Genomic DNA, 27,262 nt, shown 5'->3' on the forward strand with positions numbered 1-27,262 from the left:
TATCTGAAACCACTTTTCTTTGCCACTATTCCGCCTCGGTTGTATAAAGAAACTGTATTTGTTCTTTGTGTATTTCTTATGTCATTTACAGTTTCCCATAACGAAAAGTGAACTAATCTTGCTTGTGGCCTCTTAGATCTAGACCTGTGATAAGTGTCGTTTTGATCTTAAGAGTTAGTTTGTTTGCTGTTCATAGCTGATTGAGCTTTTTCTTTCGTCATATGGTTTGAATTTATGTATTTCTAGTGTCGAAACAAGTAAATCTTAAGGTGTCTTTTGATTTTGGACAAAGCTTGTTTGCTTTCACTTGAAATTGAATTCAAAGTTATACAACAACTTTCTTTTTGTAGTACATCAACATTAAGAAAGAGAAAAGAAATACCTGCATTGTGCATATGCATTTTGACAGCTTGCATGTTGATTTAGGAAAAAGTGCATTAGTGTGTGCTCTATGATCTGTGTGAAAATATGATGTCTTTCTTTTCCCTCAGTAGTTAAGATTTTCAAAGTTGAAAGATTGAAAAGCTTGCTTATCATCTTAGACTGCATTTAGGAAGTTGTATTATACATCTCGTGGTGATCCATAAAGGAAAACTGCTAAACAAGATCAACTTAAAATGAATTGAATTTACATAACAACGCATTGAAACATAACGCAAACACATAGAGGTCTAAGCTAGAGACGTGTTCCGGCGTCATTAAACGTGATATCTTAACGTTGAGTTGTTGGGTGATTCCTCCACGGTGAAGCGATAAGTATCAATACGGACTTGTGCTCCCACGTACCGTCACGTATATATTGGGAGACCCCTATAGGAATAAAGCCTTTATCCATAGGAAGCCGTGTCGGCTGCCCTACTGATCGCAATGCAGTGAACACAGCATTCACGAAGATCGACCACCCATACCGTAAAACGTATTCTGTGGTTTTGCGAAAAGTTTGGCACACCCTCTGCCTAGATCTCCAGAGCAGTTTCTTTTGGCCTTTTTCAAACTCTATAACTGAAAAAGTCCATCCGAGCATTTGTCACTTCGGGCTCGTTAAAACATCGAAGGAGACTAGAGTCATCTTTAGCTTTTTCTCGACTCTTAAAAAGTGAAAAAGCAAGTTGTGTCTAAAGCGTCGTTATAAAATTTATTTTAAACGGAACATAATCACCTCCTATTCCTGCGTTGATCTGTAGGTTGAGAACATGGAATGCCCCAACCAAGGAATTCCTCATGATGGAAATCCTAGTCCTTTCTCCTCTTGGGGAGAAGTTGGTGCGCCCCACATGGCCACATTGTCACTTCCAGGACTAACAATTGGCCTGCCAATTTGGCTATTCTCAACCAATGTAGTTCAGAACACCATGGTTCCTGAACAGTCGAGTCAATAGTTAGATCAGTCTAGAGCTGCCCACCAGCCTTCTACTTCCTATAACTCTTCCTCCAATCCTTCATCTTCGCAAGGTAGAGCCGGAAAAAGCCAAGCTCCCATGGAGAAGAAGGAGAAAAAGAAGAGAGAGAAGAAGAATAAGGAGCCTAAGGCGACTGGGGGCAAGCAAAAGACATCTGACAAAAATCCACACACAGCACAGACCGGGCCTAAATCGCCATGTGTCATATGTAGAGGAGACCACTTTCATAGAGATTGTCCCTGTATTCCCCGGATACTAAGGGACTGGTCCCCTCGTTTGCACAATTCGGGAGCATCAACCTCTGATAGCCATGTTGAATGCTTACCGTCAACTAGCGAAAGTGAAGGTTCAAGACAAAGAGGGGGAGCAAGATCCCCCTGCAAACTGTGTGAAGGCGATCACGCCATCCACCATTGTCCCTTCTTAGACGAAGCAAAGAGAGTTTTGGAAGATCGTCCGGTTTTACCGTTGAGACTTCCTCCTGGATACAAAAAACTCGTGCCAAGTCCTTCGTTGGTTGAGAATACAGCTGGCCCGCTCAAGTGGTCGGCTGAAGCGTCAGTCATTGAAAATGAACCTACTGAATCCAGACCGGACGAAAGTCCAAAGGTCGAAACGGCAGTTGACCCGGTTCTTCCTTCAGAAGTTTCATCGTCAAATGACACCGTCACTGAAGATTCATCTTCAAATGACACCCTCACCGAAGAGAATAAGGATGACACCATCCAGATTCTTTTCATCAACACAGACTCTGATGAGCATCAGGGCAATGCGCCCATTCCTTTATCGCAGGAAGGAACATCGTCAGGGTCATATCCGGCCGTGTATTCGGTCCCACCACCAAGCAACCTGGTTGTGTCCTTTGATTGGAACCAACTAGGCAGACCCCGGTTGCCAGCCAGTATACCATTCAGAATCATGGTCCAAATATATAGAATGGTAATGGCTGGCACTATCATTGATGAAGGGGCATCTGTGAGTATCCTTTCCTCTATTGCTTGGAAAGCACTGGGTTCCCCGGCGCTTTTGCTTGAGATAAGAAATCTCTCGGGTTTCGATAAAGGAACCAGTCGACCATTAGGGATCCTCCCCAATGTGCCTGTTACATTGAAAGGGAAGACTGTTCAAATGAACGTGATGGTCGTTCAAGGACCCTTGGATTATAACCTACTCCTTGGATGAGACTATATATATTGCATGGGAGCAATAGTCTCCTCACTCTTTAGAGTAATGTGTTTTCCACACGAAGGAAGAATGGTCAAGCTCGTAGACCAACTTTCATTTCCGGGATCACGCATCGCAAATAGTCACATACCAACCCTGAATGGTCTATTCAATCAAGAAATGTCTCCACCCCCAGTCCTCCTTCCCGATGAGTGCGAGTGATTCGGAAAGATGGGACTGGAACCCAGGGGGCATGCATCCTGGTCTGCTTCGGGCAGAGAAAACCTTGGCTATAAGGTAGAATTTCCGCGAGAGAGTATGACTAGTCCGTACCTCGTCCGTGGATGGAAGAGGGGTTGTTCTGGAATAGGATTCTTTTGTCAAGGTTACGTGTTTGACAACAGTCATTCACCCTTGTCTATTTCGGTAGACAGTGCCGAGGAAATGTTTTGTTTGAAAGATTAACGAAACAATCTTTGGGTAACCAGAAAGAGGCAAGCCTCCCTCAATAACACAAATGTTTTGTCTTTGAGTAGTGTTCTTCTCTTGTCGCAAGTAGCTGTCCTCTTGCGATCTTGCAAAAGATGTGTTAAAAGTTGGGCTAACGAGTATCGTATAGACCCGTTTAAAATAACGAGAAGACAAGTATCGTTAACATTAGACTGGCAAGACGACAAGTAGCTATGAACACCCAAAGAAAAACAGAGGTGGGAAGGAGGAGGGGCAGCCTTGAAATTGTATTTTATACCTGGGGGCATGCAAGCCTTTTGGAGTGCAAGCAAAGAGCGGTTATTTATCTGTTTTTGGGATTAGTCGTTTCCGAACTTGCATAAAGAAAGGATATGGAGTAAAGCTTAGTGAAGATGAAACTCCTTAAAAAATAGAGATCTCACAGGGGACATTTCTTATCTTATGACTGGTATATCGAGCAGTTTTAGCATAAAGTTCATGCTCGTTAAAAAATAAAAGCAAGATCCGAGCAATTTTAACGCGGTCTTCATGCTCGTTAAAAAATAAATAAAAGCAGTGAGCAATGTTTCCCCCAGAGTTTAAGCTCATTTTTAAATAAAAAATGAACCTATTCCGGTAAATAACCTCTGTGATCGTAAATTTATCAGCCATAAAAAGCCTTGGTCGTGTTTTCACCTGCCACTTCCACCGTCATTTGGCCGATCGTTCACCTCCATATGATTGTTTACTCATTTTGAGGAACAGCTGCGAAGAGTGATTTCACCTAGCCATCCTTGTGACACTGCCGTGATTGGAAAATTCCAACCTGTACCTGGAATCAGTTGCTATCCCTGTTTATCACTCGTTCCTCAAAAGACGAGTCTTCTTTGAGCTCTTTTCATCTGACTCGTAAAATATGAAAAGTTTGCCGAGTTTTGGCCTTCCAGCTCGTTAAAGTGACCGGAAGAGCTATCCCTCCTCTAGATTTTAATCTTTTTGGACCTGAGGGATTATTGCACAAAAAGGTCGAGCGCTTGTTTTATTCGGCTCGTTAAAGTTATCGAAAACTCATCCCTTCTGTATTGTTTTATACTTTTTCGGACTTAAGGGATTAGATGACGAAAAAGGAATTTTTGAGTTAACTTTCTGTACCTTTTCAGACTCTCTAAAAATGAAAAGGACCGAGTTTTCCTTGTCGTTAGACTCGTTAAAACGATTAAATAGCGACAAACTTGTCTTTAGACGAGAACGAGTTTCCCTATCGCTAGGCTCGTTAAAACATAGCGATGGGCTTGCCCGAAGGGCAGGTTATAGAACAAGCATATGTTATCCTCCTCAAGCTTGACAAAAATAAAGAGGTACTGGTCAGAAATGACTGGGGAAAAATTGGGAGAACCTCAAAGCTTTAATGGTAGCAAGTCGCTCTTGAACATGACACTTTTCCTCCGTATCACATTGGGTTGGGTTGTTTCATTCACCGGTCTCATCACCATGGTCTCGCCAAACCATCCACATTTGGGGTAATGCTACCGATCCATCGCATCAGTGTCGTTATATGTTCAAGAGATGTTGTTCAGAAAGAGTCAACCGTGTCCCATCCACTGCCATACATTATCCTTCATCCATCCATGACCGCCACCCTGAATCATATGTCACAGATTGTTTTCACCTCCATTAAAATCATTAGCTCCGTTCCGTGTCACTGATGTGGGATTCATTAAGGCCCTCCTTTGACGGATCGCTCCTTGTCGACATTAGCTCATTATCCAAGGAGTTGATCTAGGAACAACCCCCTCAGTACTTTGAAGCTTGCATGCCTCAATGGCAAGTTTCTCACTTCCGGCGACAGGTATACATCAATGACCTTCGACCAAAAGATTTTGCGTGGTGTTCGACGCCAAGTCCTATATTCACACCATGTGAATTGTACTGCAGTACCTTGAGGGTCATTATCATTATCGGTGATTCCTCTCGCGCTTGTTAACGGTTTACATCATTGACCGGTAATCAAGCGATGTCCTTCCATGTTCGACTTCAGCGCAATTCTCACATGGATCGACTTGTACTTAGAGTGAAGATCGAACGAGTTTGAAGACCCCGGATCTAGTTTCATCCATCCGGGCTGCGATATATATTCAGGAAATACAAAGACATTTGACATGTACATCATTGTAGCAGATGATCATCCTACTCAAAGGATGGTAATTTCAGCAGAAAATTATCAGTCTATCATCAGACAATCGTCTGTTCTATGTACCAAAATGAATTTATAAAGCTGAGCATGGGAATGCCCGCCTCAGCTAGATCATGAAAGTAGAATGAAAAATAATGTATTGTATTGTATTTTATTACAGGTCACCTCTCAGCGATTGAATGAACTTCGGATCCTCCTGATAAAGCATTTCACCCGATAAACGACCTCATACTTTAGGGGGCAACTGTTATAGACATTTTTGTGCCTTACAGCATGAAGCATGAAATGTCCATAATCTAAGGGATCCAAAGTCCCTAAACATGTTGTTCCTACCCCTAGAGGAACAAGGTCAACAAACCACAGCACTGAATAACAGTTCTCCACCTGAAAACACTCAAAAACAAGGCAATTCTGGATCATGTCAACTGCTCCACTGAGCATCTGCGCTGAATGTCAACTGCTCCACTGTCTACCTGCGCTGAATGTCAACTGCAAAGAAGGCTACCTGCGCTGGGCGAGTTGGGACATGTGGCACAGTCATTCCTCAAGGTGTCAATGCCCAGGAAGCTTCCAAAATGACACTTGGATCAAGGAATTCGACTGGTGATGAGTAAGAGGGTCTAGATCTCCAAGTGGAAGCAAGAACCTCCATGTGGACTCAAGAACTGAAGAATAACTAAAGTGAGAGAGGACACTAGTCAGCTTCATGCCAGCCTCAAGCTGACTCATCCTTTCTCCAAAACTCCTATATATAGATCTCTCTCAAGAGGTCTAGGGGGGCTGGAATCTTGTGAATGTAAAGAATTGCTGTTGGTTTGAGTTTAGAACTATTGGGTGATTTGCTTTGAAGGAGGTGAAGAGGAGATTTCTTTCTGCTGGGAAGGTGATGCTGGATTGGGCCTCTTATGGTTGTATCACTTCCTGAACTTTACTTCTTCCATTAATAAAGCATTTGAGGTTCTTCTATATGCATGTGTTTCAATGATGTATTGTTATGCTTGTGTATTTGATTTATTCTAATCCTTGAATCAATTATGAATGTATGCTTCTTGTAGTTTCCTCTCTTGTCATTTTGCAGGATCTTGGTGTAGCTGGGCCAGTAAAAGAGCAAGGAGCTGGGAGAAAGCAGCAAGGAGAGAAGATTGGATCAACCATTAGCGAAAGACATCGGTTAGTGGATCTCTTTCTCCCCTATTTTACTTTCATAAAGAAGAAATCTCAGATAGCTTTGCTTTGATTGTTGCTGAGGTACTATCACCCTTAGAGTGGGATAGGGTCATTTCGTATTGGATACTTTTCCCAACAACATCATGGGAAAGCAGCAAATTTGCCCAGAACCCTAGAAACACATAAAGATATACTTTTTACAGAATGGCACACTCAGGTGATGAAAGCAGAGAGAGCGGCTTCAAGATGTAAATCAACTTCCAGCAATCTAGTTGATCTAGTTAACAACACTCTCTACTTATCAAATATGATTTCTCAATGCACACCAGGAAAGATCACAACAACAAACACATTGGAGCAATCATGTTATCTTGAATTAGAGGAAAAAGGGAGATTAATCGCTGGGATTAATAGTTTAAGCTTGGAAGCATATTGGCTCTTTCTAATTAAGCCGCATACACAAAGAGCCGCCCTTAAGTGCCTAACAGATGCAATCGGGTATATAATTCCCGATATTCAGTATGCCACCTATGCCGCTCAGCTCAGTTCGCGCCTCAACAAACCTCCTGAAGTAGAGCCAATGCTTGCGATAAGTCATCTCAGATTCAAAGGAAAGCAGCCGACTTGATGAATCATGCTCCCGCTTGCCAGATCGCATGGCAAAAATAGGATTAAAAGTTATTGATACCAATTAAGTAGGATTTCTGTTTATTAGATATTTAGATTAGTTTAGTATTTATAGACCCTTTCGTTGTTTTGGAAAGGGTCGTAAAGTTTTGTAACAGACTTAAAAGACTGAAGTTTGCACTACTGTGCTTCAGTCAATATTCTTTTATGAAACCAGACCAGTTGTTCTTAATTTGACAAGGAAGCTTCTTTATGCAATTGTGCACTATTGTCTTTGTTAAGGATGTTTTTGCGTTGAAGAAAGAACTACAAATAGCGATTGATATTTGGGAGTGTCAAAGCAGCTCATATGGTATTTCTATCTATGTCTGAATTCATTCCTGTTATGTGAATTGTTATTTGATTATTCTTGCTATTTTTTATTATATGCATGCGCTGTAACAACAGATCTTTATTCATTCCACTATTGGATATTTTATGATGTGCCTTTTCTTTAAATCATGTATATGTCAATGATATAAATGATAAAGTGTGGTAATATCGCCTTAATCGCTTTGCTTAACTATTTAGGCATAACAATCGTGAACAGAATAACGTCCATGTCTGTCAAATGGAGTCATCTATATGCCCATTTATAGATACGGATCATCAAGCGCTGCACTTTAAAAGCTCAATAAGTCCCCGGGATAGATCATAGTTATTATATTATTGTCAATAGTTTTAGTTATTCGCTCATCGCTAGCGTAGTTTATAATCATCCATCCATCCCGTTTATCTATTTCTGGGAAACTGGTCCCATTATCCCCAGTCGGAGCCACTATTCCAAACGGAAAAGGAGCTGTATTAAGGTCCGGACCGGGTGGTTATCCCGATGTTGTTGCAGCGATTTTCGAGGCATCAACACCTTCCAAAGATCGTACTGTATTTTCAAATGCTTCATCAAACTAGTTAGAAATGAACAATATTTGCTTGAAAACGAGATTAAAACGCTAATATTTTTCTTTGAACTACGTAAAAGTAAATAAAAAGTGTTTTTTACCTCTCATTTTACCATTTCATTTGAACTTGGTTTGTTGGAGCTTTGGAGGTGCTTTCCCCCTTGATTTTCATCAGTTGATTTCAGGAGATTCTGTGGACGATTCTCGGCGCCGTCTGGACCAGGTAGGAGCTAAACCTGAGCTCTTTCATTTCATGGTTTCCATTTTGCATTTTGAGCCTTATTCCCTGCTTTTCTGAGCCCCTGGGGTTTGAGGGATTCGTTTTGCCATCAACACACCCGCAGTGTATTGAAACCTGCGTTGAATGCTAGCTTGTATGAAGGCAGTTTGACATTCAATGCACCTAGAACACTGCTGCAGGTGCGTTGGGCGCAAAAAGGGAATTTGTTGCACAATTTTTTATGGAATTTTTGCCTGTTTCTCACCAAAATCAGGATCTAACTCCTCCCTTGTTGGTTTTTTAGAGATCTTGGAGCAAGATGACCCTTACATGGCAAGAACGTGAGCATGAAGAAGAGGACATGATTGCCCTACATGACCCAGTTACAGTGAACGCGCTGTGGAATTGTGGCTTGCTGAAGTTCTTCCGCATTTCTAGCATGAGACAGCAGATCAAATTATTGCAGTATTTGCTCTATGCTTGGGATCCTATCAATCAGGTTTTCCAGATTAGGGGCAAATCTATCCCCTTGACTGCAGTAGACATCTATTTCTTGACTGGCTTGTCGAGGCGGGGTGCCCCCATCTCTTTGTTAGGTTCGGCCCGAGGAGGCGATTCTGTGAGAGATTATGTCTGCTGGTATTGCAGAGAAGGATCTCAGCCGAGTAAAGACGGTAAGATCATCATCCGTGATGTCACTAAAAGGTCCCTTAGGACTATCCTGTTTACTTTTGGTAGGATGGCCGGTAGTGCGTCTCTTCATGTAGCCAACAGATCCTATATGCAGCATGCCTTGGAATGCCTCCAACCAAAGGTGTTCAACTGGTGCGACGCAGTACTTCTTGTGATGAAGGAACAATTGACCAAGATAAAGAACGGGAGGTTGAAGAACTTTGGGTACGGTTCTATTTTGACCGCCTTTGCCTTGGAGAAGATACCACTGATGCAGCCGCAGTACATTGCACGCGATTTACCTTCTCCTACTGAACCACGTATGCAGAGATGGGTTGACCATATGTCTAGGCATGCTAGCCAATCTTAGATTTCATTTTCTGATACCTTCTTCAGGTGGTTTGATCGTCAGGAGATGGTTTATGCCAAGTATCCATATGCTGGCATGGACTTCTGGGGTGATCCAGATTTAGTACTGTCGGATGGCGAGCAATGGGGTGCTATTGGTAAAATATCTGACCATATTGCTGTTTACTATTTTTGTTTATAATGTCCTTGTGCTTTGTTCTATCAAGACTCTAATCAAACTCATGTGTACATACAGATGTTGGTCCTGTTCGTCCAGTAGTTTGCCTGAGAGTACCAGCTGTTGCCCCGGCAGGAGAGGCCGCCGGAAGGGCTATCCTTCGCGACCTCGATGTGGCCGAGACTCTCACAGCTTTGCAGGAGCAGGTTGAGGACCTCACTCTTGGTATACCAGATGTGAGGACTGACGAGCTACCTTTGCGGTTACAACGACATACTACTGGTGTGCCCAGATGATGGACTCGTCTCCTACGCATGATTGCACAGGCTGTGACTTGCTATCACGAGCATCATTAGACTAGGGTGCCCCCTATCATTTTGAGTTTTTGGGTCACGTGACCGATTTTGTCTTGGTTACAGAACATTATATGTAAACCATAAACAACGATATATATTTTTGATTTTCGGAGTTTTATTCTGGTTGAGTTATATGATCCACATGTAAAACATTGATGATGTGTTTCTTTTTATAAATGTTGCAAATGTCTATCTAACACATAGTTTGCTAATGAATCGGTTAATGTGTTTAAGTTTCTGGAAATATGTTGGTATTGAATAAGATCAAATTGTCTTTCCAAAATATTAACCCTTAGGAACATGCGATAAATAGCTGGGTTTCGGACGGAATATATACCATTGAGTTGTAGTATTACGAGCTGTGAGTCTAGCCTGACAATTAGTCGGCGTATACCATGAGTGATGGCATCAAAGAGAGGTTCTATCAACGCGCTATACTCAGCAATATTATTCGTTGATCGACCAATATATACACCTCTGAAACTTACTAACTCGCCGCTTGGATCAAAAATGGCCCAGGCTACGGAGGACAGGTTCCACGAACTACGACTTGCTCCGTCGGCATATCCAACACATGGCTCCAATGGGTTTGACATCTGCAATAAATGTAAAAAGGTGGATTACTCGACCAAAACAAACACTTTAGCGAAAACAAAAATATAACAAAAGCATACTGGTTACTACTACGCGTAGTAACGCTTGAGGTACAACCCATTACGAGGTTGCGCCAGTGGAATTCCGTCATAATCCATTAACTCGTAGGCTCCCTTTGCTAACACCCGCTTAACAATATAGGGGCCCATCCATAAAGACTTAAATTTACCTGCTCCTAATTTATCGGATTCTTGGTCGTAAAGCAAGACCAAGTCACCTTCTGAGAAGACACAGGGTTTGACATTTTTGTCGAACTGCGCCTTGACTCGTTTCTTATGGGCTTCGTTAGCCAAAGCGGCGTCACGACGGGTTTCATCCAATTGGATTAATTCCAAGAAACGAGCCTCTTCTTCTGAAGTTCAGGGGAGGAGATCAATTGCGAGTTTGAGAGACGAGATTTCACACTGGACTGGTAAGACTGCTTCGAGGCCATATACCAGTTGGAAGGGTGTGAACCCGATTGCATTCCTTACCGATGTTCGGTAAGCCCACAAAGTTGAGTACAGGATTAGGTGCCATCTTCTTTTGTGAACTCCGATCATCCTTTGCAGCATGCGTTTCAGGACCTTGTTGATCGCTTCAACTTGTCCGTTGGCCTGCGGATAATATGGAGTAGAGTTGTCGTGAGACAACCCTAGTTTGGCAGCTAATTCAACCATCATGTGATTGCGAAAATGCGATCCATGATCTGTGACTATAGCCTATGGTACGTCGAATCTGGCGACTACATGATTGAAAAAAAAGAGGGCAGCTGTTTCACCAGTATTATCTAATGTAGGCATCGCCTCGGCCCATTTGGTAAAATAGTCAACTGCGACTATGATATACCCATGCCCCCTGGTCGAGGTGGGGTTACATGTCATGAAATCGATGCCCCATTTGGAGAATGGCCCAACAAAAACTATTGGCTGTAGAGGTGCGGGTGGTCTTCTGGTTTTGCTATCAAAAATTTGACAAGCATGGCAACTTCTGACTGCGGTTATGCAATCTTTGAACATTGTTGGCCAGAAGTATCCTGCTTGTAAGATTTTTTGTGCTGTAGCATATCCAGATTGATGCCCCGCACACGCACCTGAATGACACTCATTCAGGACTTTTTCGGCCTCCTCATGGGTGAGGCACCTTCTCAGAACCGTATCAATACCACGATGGTAAAGTGTATCACCGACGATCATGTAGTGTTTTGCTTGGTATCGAATACGTTTTTGTTCAGAGTGGGTGGTGTTTGGCCTAAATTTTTGGGTTTGGAGATAAATGATTATATCCCCACACCACTCATTTCTTGTAGATATCAGAAACAAACTTTCATCCACGATTGATTCTTCGGATGTTTCATCGTTGGACGACGATGGGAGATCGCATAATAATTCTGCGAAAACTAGAGCTTTCTTTGACTTGGATTTTACAAATCCCAGATCAAACTCTTGAAGGATTGCTATCCATTTTGAATATTTGCCCCCCAGCAACTGTCGCGACAATATATAAGTCATGGGGTTGCAATCTAACAGAATGGTAGTCTTCCGAAAGAGGACATAGTGTCGAAATCTTTGTATCGCTTGAACAGCTGCAAGCGCTAGTTTTTCAACATAAGAATATTTGATTTCTGTATCATTTAAGTTCTTACTTAAATAATAAATAGGATGTTCAATTCCATCGACTTCTTGAACTAAAACCATTGCGATGGTCGTATCTGCTGCAGCCAGATACAGGTTAAAATATCTTTGATAATCAGGGGCATACATTAATGACGCTTTCATTAGGGAATCTTTTAAAGCATCAAAGGAAGCTTGCGCAACCTGATCCCAGACAAAGGGTACTTCCTTTTTCAAGAGACGAGTATAACCTTTAGCAAGTTCAGCTTAATTTGGAATGAACCTCCTCAGAAAGTTTGCTTTCCCTTGGAGTTTCTGAATCTGAAGCAAATTCGAAGGTGGAGGAAAATTTATGATTGCCTGGACCTTACATGGGTCGAGACGAATCCCATCCTTGGAGACTACAAAGCCAAGTAAACGACCAGAACTGACGCAAAATATGCATTTGTGCGGATTGAGTCGTATCTTGTAGTGTCGGTAACGTAGAAATATCGCTCTTAAATGCTGCGGATGATCAGTCCGCTTTCGCGAATGAGCCGGAAGGTCGTCGAGGTATGGTTTAATGATGTTTTTGATGTCATGGAAGGCATAATTCATTGCCCTCTGAAACGTCACCCCTGTGTTCTTTAAACCAAAGGGTAATTTTCGATATGCGAATGTGCCCCACGGGCAAATGAATGCAGTCTTTGACTGGTCCTGTGGGCGGATATTTATTTGATTATACCCGGAGAATCCATCCATGAATGAAAAGATTTCGCATCCGGCGCATTCATCAATTATATGGTCAATGAAGGGTGTAGGGTAGTGGTCTTTTGGACAAGCTTGATTTACATCCCTATAATCGACACACACTCTAATTGTCCCTTGTTTTTTCATAACAGGGACAATATTCGATACCCAATCGGTTAGCGGAACCGGGTAGATGAAACCAGCATGGAGAAGTTTTTCAACTTCTGCCTTAATGGCAGCGACTTTCTTGGGGTGCACCTGCCTTAGTCGTTGTCGTACTGGTTTGACATTTGGATACATCTTAATTTCGTGTTCAACGATACTCGAGTCGATGCCTGGCATTTCACTGTATGACCAAGCAAAGACATCTCTGAATTCGCGAAAAAGAGCGTTATATATTTCCAGTTCTGAAGGAGAACAACATTTGCCGACATAAATATTCTCTACAACATCTGTTTTGGTCGAGATATTTATGGCTATAGTCTCTTCAATGTTGGATAAGTTTCGCTCGGAATCCACCGTATTTACAGTATTTGATAGAAAATCAACTACTGAAGGATGGTAAAGGTCATTTTGAGTATCTTCTTCATAATCCGGAAGAAGAGAACGATGGTGGGAATCATTCCATGGTGCTCCTTCAATTACCATAGCTTGGAGAATTCCTTCGTCGGTGACATGCACTCGCGACCAAGGATCTGAAGGAGTACCATATTCTCTAGACCTATCTATCCAAACGCTTGATGAGCGTTGACTTGGATTTGCCCCCCATGCTAGAAACATTGATTGCTATAATATTTCTATTGGGTTCGGGAGCAAAACCATTGCATGATCCATGTTGATATCATTTTCTGAGACCTTTATAGAAGATATCATGTTGCAGGTTCCTATCGACACTACTTCCGCCAGATTGATTGGAGGTGGAAGAGCGAAAGTTCCCATTAGTATAGGATCTTTTAGTAGGCCTACTCCGATATTCTGAAGCGAATGGGGGCTTCCATGTGTTAGCGCTTGAAATTTCACCTCAGGTTGAGAAAGGTAAACTTCAAGGCAACATCAAACCACTTAGCTTCGTAGCTAGCCCTACGGGGCAGGAGAGGGTTCTCTCCGGTCTATCTCGGCAAAGATCTTCAACGGGCAGAGATAACCAATAAAGAACACTGATTTTAGGCTAGTAAACAGATAAAAAGGTTTGATTTGGGATTTTTAGGGTTTTGGTGGAAAGTTGGGGAAAGGCAATCTTGGGTGCGGGGATTGGACACAGTTTTTGCAGGGGGTTCTTTGGGGCAATGTAGGAGATTGTACTGATGCCTTTGAATTAAGTGAATGGATAGAAATGACCGGTGAGGAGCTAAAGAGAGCAAGAAACCTTCAAGAGTTCTCTTTAGACAGATGAAAACATAAGTATTAAGCAAACTTAAAAGCAGAGCATGGCAATCATGAATTCTACTTTAACACTTCATTTGCCTAATTTGCAGAAGGAAAAGTAAGAATATGAATCACATAACAAACTTACAAGTACAAAGAGAAACACACCATCAATACATGTAACCACAGGAATCCCAAAAAGGACTGCAAAACCCTGGTCTTTCTTCCTTTGCCAAAATTGCAGAGATACAATGATTAATACAATAGAAGCTTCTCCCTCAAGAGTCCAACCTCTCCAACCCCTGAAAATGACTAAGAAAATACATAATATAAGCAAGCTAACACCTTTCCTTGCCTCTAGGGGTCGATCTCATCATCATAGGAGCTGTTTCAACCAATTCTAAACTGAGCACTAAAAACTAGGCAGTCAAAACAACTTGCCTCTATAAGCTAGGAAACCAATTCATTCATTAAATTTTTGCCTATCTCATGAATGAATCTTCTAGAAGAGATAAATAAGTGTCAAAATATCATAAAATTACATCATTTACAACAAGGAGGATCAAAATATACTCCAAAAAGTCAAATCCAGTCAAAACTGCGTTTTGCTGAGCTGTAGGTGAATTTCTGCGAAAACTGCCCAACAGGTCGCGCCCTGATCCTGAACAAGTCGCGCGCCTTTGGAGCTGCTTTTGAGGCACTTACAGGTGTCCAAATGAGGCAAAAGTGGGCTTGTTGGAAAGGTCTAGATGTCTACTTTCCAACCCAAGTGGAATTTCTGAATTTGGTGGCCATTTTCCCCTCCAAAATTGCAATATTCCAAGACTGCGTCCTGTGTGTCAAAAAGGTGGCAGAAAGTCATTTTTTTTTTCTTGTTTTTTGACCTTCTGGAGGCTCAAAACTTGATGAAATCTCTTGGTAATTGCTGAGTAGGTGTATCTTTGCATGAAAAATCCAAAAATGCTGAGTTTTCCCAAAATGGAGTTGCCCATCGAATAGGTCGCGCGCGGCGCGCGACCTGTTGGGGAGGAAAACCTGTGTTTAGCACAAAAAATTCACAATTGACAAAATTTTCTCCAAATTTCTTGAAATTTGGGCTGGGAATCCCCAATCAAGTACCATGCTCATTCAAAGAGGCTTTGGCCAAAATTTGGAGTGGATCAGGCCTTTTCCATTATTTTAGTGCCTTGGCCAACCTCCTTGGATCTAGCGATTGTAATTTTGACATTTCTCTAAAACCATGACACCTGTGAAAAAAGTGAAGGAGGTTTTTCTTCCTTGGCCTATTGTGGACAAAAACCTCTCTCATTTTTCCAAAATTCATCTTTTATTTCTCTGAAACATCTTTTGAGTGAAACTGATCCCGATGTGTGAAACAAGGAATTTCGTGGAAATGAAGCGAAATGAAGGGGATAGGGGGCTTCTAAATTCTTGGGGAAATTTTTGGGAGTTGGGAGGGATGTTAGGAAGCAAGGGAAAGTGGAATCATGGAGATCGAGTGAGGGGAAGGGGTCCAAAAGGGAAAAACACAGGCCCAACCTAGAAAATTGCCAGGTTGTAGCAAGAAACTAGGGTTTGTGCGAAAATGAGGAATTTGGCGGATCTAAGGGATGGGAAGTGTTTAATAAGGTAAATTAAGGATAGGGGAAGGTGTATGAACATCAGGAAACAAGTTTTGCCGATGATTTGACCGTCCAAGAGAAATTGCCTTCAAAACCCTAGGAGAGGGAAATGACCTTACCTAGGCACAACTAAAGCATGAACAAGGTGTAAAATGACTCATTAGACACTGAGATGATAATGAAAACCCTATGAATGATGATAGACTCAGCTAAATAGTGACATAGATTGGCATTTGGGCGACTTTAGAAGGAGTGAAAGCAAACCCTCGACCTAATGCCTAGTGACCAAATTTTTCTTGAAGACTCACTGAAATGACAAAATTTGACCTTGACACTCTGAGACCACTTTGTAAGAGAATATTTGATCACTGGAGGAAGACTGGAAATAATGACAATAACATTGGCTCCAATGGGGATGGTAGCTCTTTGGAGGTGCCAAGAACCTCAGACCTCTGGGAGAGCAGACCAGTGCTTTCAACCATTGGGCTATGGAGTCATTATTTCGGCAAACGACACAAGACTTTGACTCATTTATTGACTGAAACCTGACTCAAGCCGACACAATTATGAAACCAACATGACTGAAAACTGACTCATAAATGACTCATGACTGACTTAACGAAAACAAGAACTTACAAAGCTTATTGAAGGGCAGCAGTCCATCAAGATTTGAAATCATGATGACAACCACCTTGTTTCTTACAAGACAATATACCATCAAACTATATCAAAATGCCAATGCAACCAATCAAGAAAATGCCTTCTTGATTGATTCTCCTGATCAGATCTTCTGGTCAACAGTACAAACCTATCACTGGGCATCCAAAAACATAGTTGACCATGGCTGCAACAAAACACTGTAAAAAACACTTTCACTGCTGGCTGCAACAAACTTGCTAGAGGATCGTAAAAAACATGAAGATTTGCCATTGCCACCTCCTGCTGAAAGATCAAGGTGTCCTTTGTTTCAATTTCTGATCTGCCTTCCTCATGTGCTTCGGTGAAAGTATGCTCATGGGCTTCAAAAAACTCTGAACAAATGGATGGGCAGATCTCTTCTTGGAAAAGCATTTCAGCACATGAAACATATGAATAGGAATCTGAATGGAAATCCTGAATGTTTTGTTCTTCTATGGTGTGATTGTGCTGTAGGTCATCTTCATATGATATCACAACCAAATTATCAAGTTCCTTATTACATTCTTCAATATTATCAAGCACAGTATTATCATTTACATCGTCTGCCACAAATTCACTCAAAGAAACTTTTTCACTTGCTTGAGCAAAGATCTCACCTTGCTGTTCATGAGCTGACCGAATGACCTCCTCATGAAGACTCGGTTCTAATGACAGACTGGCAGCATGACTGAGAACATTTGAATCCATACCGCTGTCTATGATCTCAACAACAAAATTCTCCTTTTCAGGATTCAGCACAAGGTATTCTTGGTCATCATGATCTGAATGTTGATCTGAAATAGCTGACTTGACTACATCACATTCTGAAATTGAATCTTGACTACCCTGCACGCTGTCTTCTTCTGTGGGCAGATCTGAAATAGAACCCTCTCTTTCATCATTTTCAGCCATATGGCCATCTTCAACCTGCTGATCTTGATTCTGCTGCAAAATTTCCTGATCATCTTGATGGGTATCCACTAGGTTCTCTTCATGTTGCTGAAATGGATTCTCATACAGAGCCTCCATGATCTCAGCATCCATGAAATTATCATCTTCATAAAACTTCTCAAGGCTTTCAATAAAACTATATGCATGCTGGCAACAGTCTTGAACTAAATTTAATGATGGATAAGAGTCCTTATATCGTTCAATGAACATAGCATGAAAATACTTTAAACAGTAAATACAAGCAGGCGGCAAACTTTCATACCATGATTGGGCTTCACCTTCCAGAGTGGCCAGGAATATCTTCATTAAGCAATCTTCAGGAAAATCCACCTTCAACTTGCGAATATGCATATGAAATCTAACTAGATGTAAAGCAACATCCTTCTTACCATCATCATTAAATGTAGGCAAATTCCTTGACCAATCTACCTTCAGAATTTTATTTGGAAAACCAGGGATGTGATCTCGGCTCAGGGGAGCGTATCTTCTTGCAATCCGATCCATCTTGAAAAGCTCAAAGCTACTGATCTCTCTGCAGTGAAGTCACCATGAAGCACAGGTTGCTGGATTCTTCAGTGAAAAGAGTCGCCAGGTGAATGATTTCAGCCTTGTCAGTGTCTGATCGTTGTCCACTATCAACAATCAGATCTGAACTTGATACATGTACTGGGGTAAAATGCAAATGAAGTGCTGTATTCACAAGCTCACGGAGATGGACTGAAGCAACGTTTATCTACTTCTGCTTATGCAAAGCAAAATCGTTTCGAAGGCTACCTAGCATAACTTCAGGCTCCGTCTAAGACTTATGAAATAAACACAATCAATCCAAAAACAAGTTTTTTCTCCCCAGTATGGTCGCCAATATGCTAGCGCTTGAAATTTCACCTCAGGCTGAGAAAGGTAAACTTCAAGGCAACATCAAACCACTTAGCCTCGTAGCTAGCCCTACGGGGTAGGAGAGGGCTCTCTCCGGTCTATCTCGGCAAAGATCTTCAACGGGAAGAGATAACCAATAAAGAACATTGATTTTAGGCTAGTAAACTGATAAAAAGGTTTGATTTGGGATTTTTAGGGTTTTGGTGGAAAGTTGGGGAAAGGCAATCTTGGGTGCGGGGATTGGACACAGTTTTTGCAGGGGGTTCTTTGGGGCAAGGTAGGAGACTGTACTGATGCCTTTGAATTAAGTGAATGGATAGAAATGACCGGTGAGGAGCTAAAGAGAGAAAGAAACCTTCAAGAGTTCTCTTTAGACAGATGAAAACATAAGTATTAAGCAAACTTAAAAGCAGAGCATGGCAATCATGAATTCTACTTTAACACTTCATTTGCCTAATTTGTAGAAGGAAAAGTAAGAAGATGAATCACATAACAAACTTACAAGTACAAAGAGAAACACACCATCAATACATGTAACCACAGGAATCCCAAAAAGGACTGCAAAACCCTGGTCTTTCTTCCTTTGCCAAAATTGCAGAGATACAATGATTAATACAATAGAAGCTTCTCCCTCAAGAGTCCAACCTCTCCAACCCCTGAAAATGACTAAGAAAATACGTAATATAAGCAAGCTAACACATTTCCTTGCCTCTATGGGTCGAGCTCATCATCCTAGGAGCTGTTTCAACCAATTCTAAACTGAGCACTAAAAACTAGGCAGTCAAAACAACTTGCCTCTATAAGCTAGGAAACCAATTCATTCATTAAATTTTTGCCTATCTCATGAATGAATCATCTAGAAGAGATAAATAAGTTTCAAAATATCATAAAATTACATCATTTAAAACAAGGAGGATCAAAATCTACTCCAAAAAGTCAAATCCAGTCAAAATTGTGTTTTGCTGAGCTGTAGGTGAATTTCTGTGAAAACTGCCCAACAGGTCGCGCCCTGATCCTGAACAGGTCGCGCGCCTTTGGAGCTGCTTTTGAGGCACTTCTAGGTGTCCAAATGAGGCAAAAGTGGGCTTGTTGGAAAGGTCTAGATGTCTAATTTCCAACCCAAGTGGAATTTCTGAATTTGGTGGCCATTTTCCCCTCCAAAATTGCAATCTCCCAAGACTGCTTCCTGTGTGTCAAAAAGGTGGCAGAAAGTCATTTTTTACTTGTTTTTTGACCTTCTGGAGGCTCAAAACTTGATGAAATCTCTTGGTAATTGATGAGCAGGTGTATCTTTGCATGAAAAATCCAAAAATGCTGAGTTTTCCCAAAATGGAGTTGCCCATCGAATAGGTCGCGTGCGGCGCGCGATCTGTTGGGGAGGAAAACCTGTGTTTAGCACAAAAAATTCACAATTGACAAAATTTTCTCCAAATTTCTTGAAATTTGGGCTGGGAGTCCCCAATCAAGTACCATGCTCAGTCAAAGAGGCTTTGGCCAAAATTTGGAGTGGATCGGGCCTTTTCCGTCGTTTTAGTGCCTTGGCCAACCTCCTTGGATCTAACGATTGTAATTTTGACATTTCTCTAAAACCATGACACCTGTGCAAAACGTGAAGGAGGTTTTTCTTCCTTTGCCTGTTGTGGACAAAAACCTCTCTCAGTTTTCCCAAATTCATCTTTGATTGCTCTGAAACATCTTTTGAGTGAAACTGATCCCGATGTGTGAAACAAGGAATTTCGTGGAAATGAAGCGAAATGAAGGGGATAGGGGGCTTCTAAATTCTTGGGGAAATTTTTGGGAGTGGGGAGGGATGTTAGGAAGCAGGGGAAAGTGGAATCGTGGAGATCGAGTGAGGGGAAGGGGTCCAAAAGGGCAAAACACAGGCCCAACCTAGAAAATTGCCAGGTTGTAGCAAGAAACTAGGGTTTGTGCGAAAATGAGGAATTTGGCGGATCTAAGGGATGGGAAGTGTTTAATAAGGTACATTAAGGATAGGGGAAGGTGTATGAACATGAGGAAACAAGTTTTTCCGATGATTTGACCGTCCAAGAGAAATTTCCTTCAAAACCCTAGGAGAGGGAAATGACCTTACCTAGGCGCAACTAAAGCATGAACAAGGTGTAAAATGACTCATTAGACACTGAGATGATAATGAAAACCCTATGAATGATGATAGACTCAGATAAATAGTGACATAGATTGGCATTTGGGCAACTTTAGAAGGAGTGAAAGAAAACCCTAGACCTAATGCCTAGTGACCAAATTTTGCTTGAAGACTCACTGAAATGACAAAATTTGACCTTGACACTCTGAGACCACTTTGTAAGAGCATATTTGATCACTGGAGGAAGGCTGGAAAGACTGAAACTAACACATGGATCATGGGAATGCTTCCTGTAACTTGAGAACCATTGGGGAGGAAGTTTTGTTGATCGACGATTGTAATCCCTCCTTGGAAGGGAAATGCAATCTTTCTAAAATAGGTCGACACAACAGCTGCCATGGCATATATCCATGGTCATCCCAGTAGGATGTTGTAATCAAGATTCCCATCGATGACTTCAACATCTATTTCTACTGTTTTCCCTCCTAGTTCAACTTTCAAGTTATTTAGGATACCGTATGGGGTATATGTGCTTCCGTCGAATGCTTTTAATGTCGTCGCAGATCGCAACAAGGTTGGAGATCCTAAAGTTTTCAAGCAACTCATCGACATAATACATGTAGATGCCCCCTCATCAATAATTGTTCGATGAACAGTTTTGTTGAGGGCTTTCACTTGTACAAGGAAAGCTAGTTGAGCCGGTAACTGAGGATCGTATCCTTTGTGGTCGAAGGATACAAGATTGGAATCCTTTGGATCAATCCCACCAATGGCCGATAATAAAGCTTGCCTTTGGGATGGGAAATTTTGTAGTACTTCAAGAGTCGACATAGCGGATGGCGATTGGGACAAATCTTCCACTATGTTATAATGTTGTGCCGCTCTAGCGCGGGGATTAAACGTCGACTTGTGTACTACTCCCTTCGGCGGTTTTATCGTCAATTCAGGGATGGTGGGTGGTACAACTTCTGTCGAAGTTGTTGTCGAACTACTTGGTTGATCTTTATCCTTGTTGTTCGACAGCTGGAGATTCCCATAATCTTTGTTCCTTGTCGAAATCAAAGCATCATTCTGCTGTTTTGAAATCGACAACATTAGCACTTGAGATGGGGAAGCATTTCCACTTTCAACCAGATTTGTTCCTGGATTTGGAAACGGATCAGTTAACACTGCTGAGGTTTTCGAACTCTTAAAGAATTTCTTAAGCTCAGCTTTGTACGGACATTCTGAGGTCCAGTGATCCTCATCGCATATATGGCATGGAGTTCTTGGTTTCCTATTTCCAGGAGGGTTTGAAGAAGATTTTTCAGGTGATGATTCATCCTGTTTCTTCTTCTTCCCTTTGCCTTTCTTCTTGCTTCCTGGTTGCTTGGTTTCTTTTCCCTTATCTGTCGATACGACATTTACTTCCGAAGCAAGAAGTTCGTCTTTTGCATTTTGACCTGAAATCTTACGGGCCTTTTTGGATGTAGCCTTTGTCGATTTCGTGTTTGTCGTGCCAATCACGCCATCGCCGGCATGAGAGTCATTGTTCGATTTAGGAGGAGGAGGAATTGAGAATTCTGGTCTAGGGGCGTCAGGTATTTTGTCGTAGAGCATGCCGGACTGAGTGTAAATCAAGTCCAGATATTGTGCACGAGCGATCACTTGCTCTTCCGTTACGACTCCCCCCTTTGCCACATCTTCCGTGATGGAAGGTAGTAATGACTTGATAAACCATTCAGCTAATAGCTGATCGGGAATGTACGTTTTTACCATCCTACGACGACGTCGCCATTCATGTATATGATCAGATATGTGAGTGGCCGTTGTCTGTTTTAAGTTGGTAAGCAGTTCTGTTCCCGTTTCATACCTTATTGGTAATTGAAAATGGGTTAAAAAGGTTGTGGCTAAGGTACTGAAGTTGTCGAACGAAGCTCTAGGCAATTCAATGTACCATTTTGCCGTTGGACCTGTTAACGTCCTCAGAAAGAGGCGAAGTCTTATCGAATCATCATTTAGGGTGTTTGATGAACACCATAGATGAAAGGTCATCACGTGATTCGATGGATCTTCACCCGAATTTCCATTAAATTTAGGAATATCTGATGGAAGTATATGCAGAATCGCTGGCCACCAAGGGGCGTAAGCAATTGGATCGTTTGTTAACCGGTTTAAATCAGGTAACTCTAAAGTTGCCACGAATGGTAACTGTTGATTCAAGTTAGGTGAATCATACCCAGGATACGATGGAATCGCCTGAGTAGTTGGTCTTTGCATACCGGCATAATGCATTTGATGCTGGTATGTTTGGTAAGGTTGGTGGACTTGACCATTGTAAAATGGTTGATTTTGACCGTTTTGAATGTACGACTGTCCACTGTTCGCAAAGATCTGCTGCTCAACACCTTGGTATACTTGTTGGAATTGCGGTTGTTGGTATTGCACCAGCCATGGTTGTGAAGCCATGTGCTGTCGCCCGATACTAACTGTTTGACCAAGGTGAGGGGTAATTGTACCCATCTGGACCTGTGTCGCCCCACTAGTCGGCGATTGTGGTTGAGTCGCAGGGTCAAGGGGCTGTTGCATTACAACCTGAGAAACCTGAGGTTGGCATACAACAGGCAGCGCTTGAACTTGCGACACCGTCACAATAGCTGGCGTAGTCGGGATGTTCGACATAGGTACGCATTGTTGCATCGAATACACAACTCTTGGTTGTTGAGGTAGTATAGGTACCCAACCACTTGAGGTAATTCCAATATAACCTGAATGCTGTTGTGAACTCCCGTATGGATATCCTCCCAGAGGGGATAATGAAAGGGCATACTGCCCCCCATATGGTGGTAATCCAGAACTCAAGGGAATTGTTTTCCCTTGGGGACCGAACTGCCCAAATTGACCTCCAAATGGATCAATTTGTTGAGACTCAACATAAGAGTTTCCAGATATTATTCCGGATGAATAGACAGGAACGGACCAGACTGTCGAAATAGCCCCTGGGTGGGCTCCTTCTAGCGGTTGTGAGCTAGTCGGGACAGATGGTATGCCGGCGAACATTGTCGGAATGACAGCAGGGAGTTCTGCCGTCGCTGTGTCAGAAGACACAGTCCTAGATGTTGACGGTTGTTCAGACATTTGTAGTCTATCCAAAAGATTACCTAGCGATTCTATAGGAACTTCCGCTGGTGGTAGACTAACTTCTGATGTCAAAGGATATAGAGTGATCCCGACTCCAAAGTGCGTTGGAGTACTTGTTTGAGGATCTTCTACAATTTCTTCTATCACAATCAGACTAGGTGGAAGGGGAAGACCGTCAGGTCCGTAAAATATTTCTGGTGCCGAAGAAGCAACGACAGATGTTTGAAGAGTAAGACTCTCTGAACCGGTTATAGATGGAACTGGTTCAGTAACACAAGTGTTTATTCTCAAACTAGGATCAGTACCGCTGTCCTTCTGTGGCTGTTGAAATTCTTCTGTTGAGGCAGGGATTCCAGAAATGTTTGGAGTAACCGGAGTCTCTGATGTCGTTGGAACACTTGTTCTAACTTTGATACAAGACTTGGAACCAGTTAAACGAGTTCGCTTTGTCCGTACTAGTTTCGATTCCGGAGACAAAGACGGTTGACTCGTAAGCCTCTGCGAACGACGGGGTTTCAATTGACTTTCTTCCACGATTGCGGATTACTCGATCAACTAAAATAAAGGGAAGGTATGTTTCCGAATTAAATGAATTTTAGACGCTTTTGACACAACTTGTTTTTTCAGTTTTTAAGAGTCGAGAAAAAACAAAAGATGACTCTAGTCTCCTTCGATTTTTAATGAGCCTGAAGTGACAAGTGTTCAGATGGACCTTTTCCGTTAAGAAGTCTGAAAAGGAACGAAAGGGACTGCTCTGGAGGTCTAGGTAGAGGGAGTACCAAACCAATCGCAAAACTGCAGAATACTTTTTACGGTACGACAGTCAATCTTCCCGAATGCTGTGTTCGGTGCATTGCGATCAGTAGGGCGGCCGACACGGCTTCCTATGGATAAAGGTTTTAAGCCTATAGGGGTCTCCCAATATATAATTGACGGTACGTGGGAGCACAAGTCCGTACTGGCACTTATTGTCTCAAAGTGGAGGAATCACCCAACCATCAGTGAGGACAATAGTTACCAGGCTTTACGACGCCGTAATACGTCTCTAGCCTAGACCTCTAAATGTTGTGCGTTAAGTTCCAAAGCGTTGTTAAGTTCATTGAATTTATTTTAAGTTGATCTTTCTTATGAAGTTTGCCTTTTGGGATCACCACGAGATGTACATGTAATTCCTAAAATGCAATCTAAAGATGATAAACAAACTTTTATCTCCTTTCAGCAATGAAAATCCTAGCTACTAGGGGAAAAGAAAGACACAATATTTTCGCAAAGAGCAAAGAGCACACTGTAAATGCACTTTTCCTAAATCAATCCAAACAGATTGCCAATATGCAAATGCACATGCATGTGTTTTGTTTTTCACTTTCTTAATATTGATGCCTAAAAAGAAAGTTGTTGTACAAATCTGAATTTGCTTTCAAGTGACAAACACAAACAAGCTTCTTTTCGAAATCAAAAGGTAGAAATGATTACGACACTTTATGATTTTGAAATAAATACTTGTTTCGACACTAGAAAGTCACAAATTCAAACCAAAGGCAAAATTACAAGCATAATCGACTATCAACAGCAAATAAACTTTCTCCTATGATCAAAATCGACACTTGCGACAGATCTAAATCAAAGGACGACAGTACGACTATTCTACTTTTGCAATGGAAAACTGTAAACGACGCAACAAACACATAAAAACATCTACAGTTTCTTTTGTACAACTAAGGCGGAATATCAGTAAGGAAAAGGGGTTTGAAACAGTGAAATACTGATCACAGGCTGCAAAAACAGAGACAAAACTGGAAAAAAATGAAGCAAAGAACCTCAGCTGCACAAGGCTAGGCTGATCAGCGCACCTGTTACACAGAGAAACTGCATTGCAGCGCAGGTATCCCTCTCGGGAAGTGCGTTGAAATGCAGAACCTCTTCACAGAGCCTGCGCTGGGACAGAAACGAGAATTCTATCCGGGTTCTGGGTCACGGTTTGCAGTTTAATCTATGGTTTTTGGCCGAGTAAAAGCAATCAGAAATGCACAATCAGAGGTAGATCTAAGGGGGGTTCTAAGAGCTATCACAAGGGTAATCAGTTAGTTTATGAATAAGCTATTCAAATCATAAACAGATGCAGTGAATGGATTGAAGCAGTAGATATCTACTTTGCATTTTTTAATGGCAAATGCAGTTCGATTGCCACTTCTAAGTTTATGAAACAAACAACAACAGAAACACAAACAAACTAACTAGACACGATCCCCAGTGGAGTCGCCATTTTGTTATCGGGAAAAGTGTCTATTTAGAATGACTCTATCCCACTAAGGTGTGACAGCTACCTTAGAAACAAACAGAGAAAACTACTTTCGTATTCTTCTTTATGAACTATAAACAAAGAGGAATAGGATGAACCAACCTATGTCTTGCGCTAGTCCTTTGATCCAATCTCTCTCCTCTTTGACAGCTTCCAGCTACCTGCTCCCTTACTTGCCCAGCTTCACCAAGTACCTGTAAGATCACAGAACAAGGAAACTATACAAAGACATGGGTTTATGTTCATAAATAACTTAGGATCAGATTTAAGTTAACCATACAAATGTAACAAGCATCAATGAAACACAAGCATGGAGAAGAAACTCAAATAGTTTTATTGATATACAAGAAGATCCAGGAGGAGTTACAACCGATGATTCCTAACCCAGCATCAACCTCCCAGCAAAGAAGTCCCTTCTTCAACCCCAACAAAGCATAGATCACCCAATTCTCTGATATGTATCTCGAAACCAACAGCAATTCCTTACAATGTGCAAAATTCCAGCCTCTGGATCTCTGGGATGAGGGATCCATATATAGATGTATGCAAGGAGGATGAGTCAGCCCATGATTTGATTAGTGTCTTCTCTCTGTCATTTCTTGCTTCCACTTGGAGACTGAAAGCCTCTTACTCATCCTTGGTCGAATTCAGTGAGGCAAGTGTGATTGGAGAAGATTCTGGAAGCTTCCATTGTCTCTCCACCTCGTAGAATGACTTTGCCAATTGCCATTTCCTGCTCAACGCACCCTGGTAGTGCATTTAGGTGCGTTGCAACGCACCTAGCTAGTGGAATTGGGTGCTATGCAACGCACTTGGCTAGTGGAGCAGCTGAAATGATCCTGATTTGACTAATTCTGAGTAGTTTTTGGTGGAGAACTTCTGGGAGAAGCTGTATTTTGTTGACCTTGTTCCTTTAGGAGTTAGAACAACACTTTTAGGGACTTAGGAGCCCTTGGTTTATGGACATTTCATGCTTAGAGCTGTAAGGCACAAAAATGTCTATAACACTCACCCAACAGAGAAAAATCCTGACAGAAGTACCTCTATCCAGAGATGGATATTTCGGCAAATTCAGCAACTGGATGATCAAATCCCACAAATGACCCAAATGTTCCTAGTTTTGGGCAGTGATGGCTGCTCCAAGCTCTGCGCTGGAACTGCATCACCTCCTCTAGGAGTTGTGTCACCTCCATAGTGAGCCTCCTTTGCTTAGACAATTGATTTGATGAACTTCTTGCTCTCTACCCCACCAAATCTCCCTAGTGCTACCTCTAAGGGCCTGCGTCAGCCCCTATGGCTTCTGCGTCACCTGCGTCAACCTCTACGACCTCTGTGTCACCCTCTCTGGGACTACGCTGTCTCTCTTGGTGTTGCTTTGCCTCTCTGCTATGTATTCTTCAGCCTGAGATTGAATTTCCCTTTCTGAACTGACCCTCACTGTAACTCTGATCACTTAGCTCGACTTTCTCAGCAAACCACGCCCCAGAAAAATCGAACTCTTTGATCTCTTGGTGTATCTCCAATTGACCCTCAAGCCTCCTCATATACTTTTCCTTTT

This window comes from Pinus tabuliformis, chromosome 7 (genome assembly GCF_031772625.1).
Source record: "Pinus tabuliformis cultivar Carrire ecotype Pingquan chromosome 7, CPIR1, whole genome shotgun sequence".
NCBI lineage: Eukaryota > Viridiplantae > Streptophyta > Pinopsida > Pinales > Pinaceae > Pinus > Pinus tabuliformis.